This window comes from Limulus polyphemus, unplaced genomic scaffold (assembly GCF_000517525.1).
Source record: "Limulus polyphemus unplaced genomic scaffold, Limulus_polyphemus-2.1.2 Scaffold92, whole genome shotgun sequence".
Lineage (NCBI taxonomy): Eukaryota > Metazoa > Arthropoda > Merostomata > Xiphosura > Limulidae > Limulus > Limulus polyphemus.
In genome coordinates this window covers 1,076,671-1,086,011 of record NW_013665702.1, presented here as the reverse complement: position 1 = coordinate 1,086,011, position 9,341 = coordinate 1,076,671, and the positions used below count along the sequence as shown (strand labels likewise).

At 33.7% G+C, this 9,341-nt stretch overlaps 1 long non-coding RNA gene across 1 annotated transcript in view; it reads right to left on the bottom strand.

Moving 5' to 3' along the window:
- Positions 1-16: 16 nt before the first annotated feature.
- Positions 17-9,341, bottom strand: part of LOC111088316 — a 66,324-nt gene continuing 56,999 nt past the window's right edge. Inside the window, exon 5 of the long non-coding RNA XR_002612866.1 lies at positions 17-918. This is a non-coding gene — a long non-coding RNA (uncharacterized LOC111088316). The remainder of the gene's footprint in view (positions 919-9,341) is intronic.

Here is a 9,341-nt window from a genome sequence, read left to right as displayed (position 1 = left end):
CACATTGTTCAGCGAAACGATTTACCAGTTTAGTTTGACAAAACGTTACTTGCAGAACACATTGTTCAGCGAAACGATTTACCAGTTTAGTTTGACAAAACGTTACTTGCAGAACACATTTTTCAGTGCAACGATTTACCAGTTCAGGGTGACAAAACGTTATTTGGAGAACAGTTATCGAGTTGAACAGAAAAATATATGATGTCTTGGAAACAAACGTAAAAGTTAACAAAAATATTACAAAGCTTATCCAGCACACAAAATATCCTACTGTTGTTTTTCCAAAAGCCGTTCATTGTATTTTAAACAGATTTTTTTTATATACCATCAAAAAATAGAATTGCCTCTAAATTACACGAGCACCCAAATCCCATTGTCATCTATTTCCGGTCAAATCACAAGATTCGAAATGGCAAACTTTTTCTTAATTATGAAGCTAGAAAAAATTAAATGAATAAAGCAAAAGTTTACCTAATAGTGTTACAGATAAAAATAAAAGCATCTTGTATAGTCATGTTACAAAAAAAAAGTTATTTAATACAATATTATATATATATATATATACCTGGAATGTGAATTTTGCATTTATCTGCTACAGTATCTGTTATAGATAAGTAAATAAAATTAGTGTTCTCACATACTTCTACCATAGATAGAAAAGTCGCGTGTGTTGTTCAATCTCCATTAACAAAATTATGTCACAATAAGACTGATAACAGTTTCATTCATATTATTTACTAGCTGATTATGAGTTTTCAGTAAGAAGAGAGTACAATAGCATTTCAGCTACTGTGTTTGTTGCACCTGCACGTCTCAATACCAGAATCATTCATTTCAGAGAAAATTCCTTGTCGGCAGTGGCGTGTTTAACAGACAGCGTTAGTACAAATGCTGATATACACCCATCCTATTATAAACCTGTATTGGACCAATAAAGAAGGATGTCATTAAAATTGTTATCAGTCTTATTATAGTTCAACTTCACCATACAACAATTAACAACTCGTGCTTCGTTTACACCATAAGACATAATAGTTTTATTTTAATTACTTTTATTGTAATTGAATAAGAAAGCTAAAACGTTGAACTTTAATTCATTTATTATTTTGATTTCATTTTATTCTTTGACTAAAACATGTATTCTAAAATAAAGATTTCACTAAGTTGGTATCTGAACAGCAATTAGATTAACAGTTTGTTATATCTTAAGATTAGGATGTCTAATTTTAATTATATTACACTAACAACATGGCTATCGCATATACTTGATTTATATTTTCCTAAACTATAACTACCAATCGATATGATTAAATAAACTATCACATATAACTAGATCAACACGAAGGTATCTTTTCAAATAATAGAGCAAGTAACATTTAATATTCGAAATTGAAAATATTAAATACGTTCACTTAGGTGGGGGGGTTATTAAGTTAACAGATAAAACGTCACAATACGTAACAATTAAAATGCGAAGTCGCTAGTTTAGTTGTGTAGAGAAAAACATGTATTTTTATTAAAACTATCTGATGTGAAATAAACAAAATGAAACGTGTAATTTTACTGCATGCTAGGAGTCGATCAATAAAGCTGTTGAGAAACAGAGAGAAAAAAATCGATATTCATGTACGTTCTCGTTTTCATCAGTACGATGCTATTACACACAACCCATATAGTAACTGCAACTCGTGAGGTTTTGTATTTCTAATTCGGTGCCACCCCACCCTCCGCCGTTATCTCGACTTTAAGTTTGAGGTCTTATAACGTTAAAATTCGGTGTTCAACCCTTGTGATGGGTACAATGCAAACAACCCACTGTACAGCTTTGCAGTTACTGTCTGTTTGTCTGTCTGTTTTTAATTATGCACAAAGCTACACAAGGGCTATCTGTGCTCTGCCCACCACGGGTATCGAAACCCGGTTTCTAGCGTTGTAAGTCCGCAGACATACCGCTGTGTCACTGGGGGGCACATTTTGATTTACGTCTCCGTTTTTTTTCATTATAATGAAATTATTAATAAAATTCTAGAATAATTCATATACGCGTTTTTCTGTTTTATTCTCACACTGACACAATGATATGGTGAATTTTTTGAAATTTCTTGAATACAGAAGTTTCATTGTTTTATACATAAAACGTTAAACGTACAGACACAAACGTTTATATCTATATATATATATATAAACACACACACAAGCGTTGTGTTAATGTAAGTACAATTTAGATAAAATAAACCAAATCAGAGGTTGAGCACGTTATATTAAAACAGTTTTGTAGCCCCACAACGTCGCTACTATCCATGTCGTCATGTTCTGTCAAGCTATATCTGACGACCGCGCATCTGAACAGTAGCTCTGTAGAAGTTTCCATTGCAAAAGGCTCCGTCGCAAAGCTGTCAAGTCCGCAAAACACAACTCCTCCCTACCTGCTTTTCGTAATACATCTAGTGTACAATGACGACGGTTCCCCAGCGCCCTCTTCAACAATCCTATCGCACAAAAATCCGCAGGTGCAGCTTTAAGCGACTTGACCGGTTTGTCTTCGTGTGGAATAGCATAAATACCCATTTTATTCTCCATCTTATTGAGGTATACAATGATTGAACGGATACGTTGTGTAAGCATTTTATGCACATGTGACTTGTGTCGCTTTTGCAGACAGAGATACGTCTTGATTATGTTGCACACTGATGCTTTGGGTATGTGTATGGCTTTTGCCACTGATCTCTGTGTTAGTTGGTTCTCACCTGTTACAAGATATCACACTTTGACTATTACGGCTTGAATACGATTTGTTGTAGGTCTCTTTCTGGATGGTCCCTGTGCTCTAAGTTGATTCATATTCCTTTATTTCTCGATACCATTAAGTATAAGGGATATTTTTGTTTCGGAAATTCTAAATCTTCTATCTGAATACATATTTAAAATATGAGTCTATGAATATACTGTGTCGAAGAAGATTGTTATATACCTTTCCCAAAAAAAGATCAATTTTTAGTAACATCACACTTCCTACGTAAAAACAAACAATATTTTTTGTTTCGTTTTGAATTTCGCGCAAAGCTACACGAGGGCTATTTGCGCTAGCCATCCCTAATTTAGCAGTGTAAGACTAGAAGGAAGGTAGCTAGTCATCACCATTCACCGCCAACTGTTGGGCTACTCTTTTACCGACGAATAATGGAATTGACCGTCACATTATAATGCCCCAGGGCTGAAAGGGCAAGCATGTTTGGTGGGACGGGGATTCGAACCCGCGACCCTCAGATTTCGAGTCGAGCGCCCTAACTATCTGGCCATGCCGGGCAACAATGTAAACATGTAGTTTTGATACATTCAGCCGCCACTTTATATGGATAGTGGTTTTCACGTGACTTGCTGATTTACATATCCAAAATCGTTTTAATATAACGTACTCAAATCTTGTTAGCAGTAATCCAACTTCACCTAGTTGTCATCAATTATAATCTAAATAACCTGATTTGCAATTAGTCCTTCAGCTTCTTTTATGAGATGTATTAATGTAAGTACAAAGTAAATAAAGTGACCCAATGTAAATAATTATAAGCAGTCCTACAGCTTTTGCTAGGAGTTGTGTGAATATAACTAAAACAATCAATAAAATGTCCTAATGTAAACATTTTAAAGCATCTCTCCAGTTTCTTACAGTTGTGAGTTACAATTATTTCGAATATTGAACATGTAGTCTGAGAAATGTTCTTATTTTCTCTTTCGTTTGAAATTATGGCTCTCCAGAGTTTCGTATTTTGAGAAAATCAGTATTATTTTACGACACAATGACGTCAGTGAAATGGAGGCGTGATTATTAACAGCCTGGACGTTCCCACGGGGACAACAAATTAAAATGAAGCAATGCAGACACAAATATCAAACCAGAATCTAGAAAAAAAAAAAAAAGAGTTCAATATCAGGTGACCATGTATATGTGCTGTTTACACCGAAATAAGCCACAGTGTTTCCCTCCCACTGTGACACATAAGTGTTACTGTATTAAAATAAAAAACTGCATTTCATGATTAATATATTGCATTTCGAAATAGACGAGTCATATTGCTCATATGCCTTTTCATCGTTTCTAAGTTTATACAATCATTTCTTTTAGATAGCGATAGATGTGGTAATTATAATTATCAAAAAATATATTTTTTAGAACATCAAAATGCACCCTACATAATTTGAACTTGTGTAAAACATCTAATGGTTGTGGTTAACTATATTCACAAACGGTTGGGACTTTTGGTTGCAAATCACTACGAAATTTTACTCGTTCTGGAACAGATGTAGTTGATGCCTGATATTATAATTATCATACATCTCTCGTACAATGTTATTCTATCTACTTTCTGGACTTAATCATCTCACACGGGGTTACTACATAACAACTATTTTTAGTTAAAAATAATTTTATATGAGGATATTATACACCCATGCACTTTCTGTAGTTAAATACCACCTTATACGGATTTACTATATCATCTGCTTTCTGTAGCTAAATATAATCTTATACGGGGTTATTATATTATAAATTTACTGTAGTTAAAACCTCACATGGGGTTATTATATTATAAACTTAATATAGTTAAATATCTCATAAGGGGTTATTATATTAACCACTTTTTTTCAGCTTTTGTTGTTGTTTTAAAGCAATACTACACAACGAGCTATCTGCTTCCTGGAACCCCAGACTTTGTAGCGTTAAAGGTTTATAAATTTACCGTTGACACACTGGGGAATTTTCATTTAACTGAAAATAATCTCTTACGAGTTTGTGAATTTTCCACTTTCTTTAACTAAAAATAATTTCACAGGGGATCATTACATTATCCACTTTCTTTAGCTAAAATAATTCCATAAGGGGTTATTATATTATCTACTTTTGTAGTTAAAGGCCAATCAACGTAAACTATTATCTTATCCACTTTCTGTGGTTAAAATTCATCCTTTACCGCGTTATTACATTATCTACATTCTGTTGTTAAAGATATGACGATTTGCTCAGCATTTGTCTTGTGTCACACTACTCAGCTGTCTGTTTCAGTGTTCCAGTATTAAGTACAGCATGTTACTAAATAAACTCTCATTTAACCCTTTCTAACAGGATAGTAAAGTTTTCTGTTTAGATTAACACAGAGTCATTCCATTGTATATCAAAATTTGATTCTTACAAACATTGGATAAGTATGAGTTTTGAGAATTATTTCTTTTCTTCACCAAAAAGTGCAATTTCAGTGAAAAGAAGAAAGAATCCATAAATCGCGTAGAGACCTAATATCTTCTTTGATCTGTGGACACTTTGCAGTGAACTTGTCTTGCCAAATCACGGGTCCCCAACAGTGAAACAGAGAAATACTATTAGGCCTTTTCAGTGGTGGAATATGAATGATTTATAGGTTTTGATGCAAAGTCCTTCACTTAAAGTATTTTAGGCTATTATATTGTTAAAATCTACAAAAAGTATCATCCCTTCCTGCGTTTACTTAGAAATAGTTATATTTATATATACGATAAAAACTTTTGAAGAATAATGCCCACTATTAGTTAAAGGTATCATAAAAGAGAAAGTTCAAACCAACTAAAACCGACCAAGAAAATATTTCTGATTTCACTTATATATATAATGTTTAGGATTTATTTAATCCTGAAGCATACATTTCAATGACTTTGCGATCAAAATTTTTGTCGAAAAAATTGTACAAAACTTGGCTTTTCTGTAATGGTATTTAAAAACCAATTGGAGAATTTACAGTTTAGCGCTTCTAGCGATCAATCTGGACAAAAGAGCCTAATTTCTTTTAATCGCTTTTATGAACTACCAAAAAGTAATTTAATATGATCAATCTTTGAAACTCTTCGAAACTAATTGAAATTTGTGGTACAGTTTACTTAGCAATGATGTGTCTCTTTTATAATTCTAGCGATATGCGGTGAACTAACAGAGATACGAATTAAAATTGAAGAGCACATGGTTGGGTATGCGCCATATCAAGTTATACTAAAACTCATCATCTCGAATAATTGGACTGGATAATTTTCAGGTTGTTAGTAATTACTGACTAAACTTTAAACTTTGGTGATAATAAACGCATTAGAACTGTAAAAACTTATCTCTTTTCACACAAATCATGACTCCCATCTAGATAATTAATTTTCAACACCACAACAAAGTTCTCCTGTAGCTAATAAAAGGGAGAATACCTAAACGTGGGAATAACAAATACGTTAATGGAATAAAATAGATCACTCTGGAGATGTTTCAACTCGAAATATTATGCAATACCAGATTTGGTAAGAATCACATAACATGAGCTATAAACCAAGCTACCATCAGTATGTAATATTAGATGTTATAGGAACCACATAACACGAGATGTAGACTATGTTATCGTAAGTATGTAATACTAAATATCATTGGTATCACATAAACATTGATATAAACTGTTTCCGAGATCTTAAATGCACAACAATTTTAAGCTGTTGCATATTTAAATATGTGCCCTTACAGAACGTTATGAAGTTTTCTTAAGTAAGCTTGTTGCAATTTATAGATTTAAAACTAAAAATTGCAAAACTTTTCACGTGCCTCAGGTTCTATTTCGCTCAGAGTAAAAACAAACGTTAGTCCAACTTTAGTGACGGAAAGAGTTGAAACTCTAGGTTATTACTATCAGACAGTTGAGAAACACGTGAGAATCCTCGTCTGTTAACCTTGAAAACCCAAGGCAGCGACCGGTCATCGACTTCACATTCCAGTTTCAACGCAGGTCAACTTTCTCATCACTTTAGTTGACGTTGTTGGAAGGTCACTATGAACCTTTGTAGAACCAACCACTCCGCACGATATGCGCGTAGTAGTACAACACTTTCAAAAAGTTACCTTCTTACTCCTAAAGTATACGTGTAAGTATTTTTGGAAAAAAAAAGTATATAGTCTGTTCAAGAGAAGGAATCAGGCAGATGAAATACAGAAAGGTGTATTTTTATATATATAAAGTTCCGAACTTTAAAGAAAACTACATTTGAAACAAGTACTTTTCAAACAATAAAAACAAATATAAACTTTCCTCCGTAAAATGTAAAATATTTACGTTCAGAGGCCTAAAGCCGGAAGTTTTAAGGTGATGATTTGGTGTATTACATCCTATAAACAAGTATTTGGAGGAAATAGATTACACTGAATGAATGAATGAACCCCCCCCCCCACCCCACACACACAGAATGAATTAAAAAATTACAAAACAAAAACTCACAATATTATAACAATTGTTCACTGTTTATGCCCTAATATAGCGTAAGACTTAAAATTTTACCCAGTCAGAAAAAAAGTATATTAATTTTACAACTCATAAAGTTTGTATATGTATAAATTAAATATTTTTGTTTGTATTTTTTTGTTTTTTGAATGAAAACCATAATAAACTGAAAGAGCAAAATATTTCTAATAAACATATTAACATTTAAAATTTGAACGTTGCAAAAAAAATCAACAATAAACAGCTGGAAATGTTTTTTTAATAACAACTTCAGACAATTTGATGGTCACTTCCTTACAACTCCAAAACCCCTAAAATGTAAGTTTTTTCCACCAGAAGCAAATGTAATGCAAGTTAATAGGACCGTAAAGATGAATGAGTTACCAAATACGTAGCATGAAGGAAAATTTTGTTGTACATCCTCACAATCAAATACAATAATCTTCATTAAATATGGAGAAACTAATAAACTAGGGTTAGAAAGCATGAAAGAAAGGCGTAGGTCCAAACCTGATCGTAAAAAAAAGCGCACACCGCCAACACCTTTCATGGAAAGAAGTATGTGTGTTTGTTTTTGAATTTCGCGCAAAGCTACACGAGGGCTATCTGCGCTAGCCGTCCCTAATTTAGCAGTGTAAGACTAGAGGGAAGGCAGCTAGTCATCGCCACCCACCGCCAACTCTTGGGCTATTCTTTTACCAACGAATAATGGGATTGACCGTCACATTATAACGCCCCCACGGCTGAAAGGGCGAGCATGTTTGGTGTGACGGGGATTCGAACCCGCGACCCTCAGATTGCGAGTCGAGCACCTTAGCCACCTGGCCATGCCGGGCCAGGAAAGAAGTAAGGCAGGTAATGTATTGTTCCTCTAAGATAACAATGATGGATGTTGTTTTTGCTTGTTTTGGGTATTCAACGCAAAGCAATACAAGTTTATTTGCGCTAGCCGTCTCTAATTTTGAACTGAAAGATTAGTGGGGAAAACAGCTTGCGATGAGCACCTACCGCCGACTTTTGAGCTATTCTAATCGAATAGTGGGATTTCATTGTCCCTCTTATAATGTACTCGCAGACCCAAAGTGCAGAACGCGATTTTACAGTAAATATTTCACAGTCCGGTAAGCTGACCACTAGACTGCGTCTGACCCGATCCTGTTTTTAAGGCGAACATGTTATGATCAGTAACAAATATACAATATGTATTTTTGTACTAGGAATTTATTTTGGTGTGTTACTACTAGCTACCCAGGAATCAGTAGCCAAGAAAACGCATAAAAAATAACCTAGAAGTTGTATAAAATGTTCTATGAACACATATCCTCCGTGAATAAAGGCGACTTTATTCTTATGAATAAGGGTATATTTTCAAGAAATCTCCATTTTAAAATTACAAAGAAGGTGATTGTAATGCAGGTTTTCATATAAAATGCGTGTTTGGCCATAAGGTTGTCCACATGATTATTTTTTCCCTTACAGCGTTATTAATCATTTCTTTGCAAATTAATATTCCATACAACTTAGTATGTGATTCCGAGTTGCACAAACACTTAGTAATAAGTAATATCGCAAAGTTTGTTTAAGTGCAAACCTGCATAATTGGTTGTCAGGATTATCCATCCGCAGGGAAGGAGCCCAGAATTTTTCGTTATAAGCCCTCAAGCTTACCGCTGAGTCACAGGGAGGAGAGGGATTGCAAACTTATAAATACAACCGATTGATAAATGTAACTTCAGACTTATATTCATGACAAGTGAATTATAAGTATCATTTTCAAAGACGCTGCTGGATATTCACACGTTTTCCTGATTTTATGAAAAAGAAACTATTTATTTTATGCAAATCACATTTTGTTACATGAAAAAATGTATGAATTGTTTTATATGATACCACCGCTCGTTTTTTTTTGTTTTGTTTTTTACTGCAGAAACTGGGCAATGTATATAATATTGTTATTGTGATCAAACAGAAGTGCATATTATTATTACTATTGTGACCAAATATTCAGCAGTGTATATATATATATATATTACTGTTACAGTGATACAAAAATTCAGCAATGATACTCCC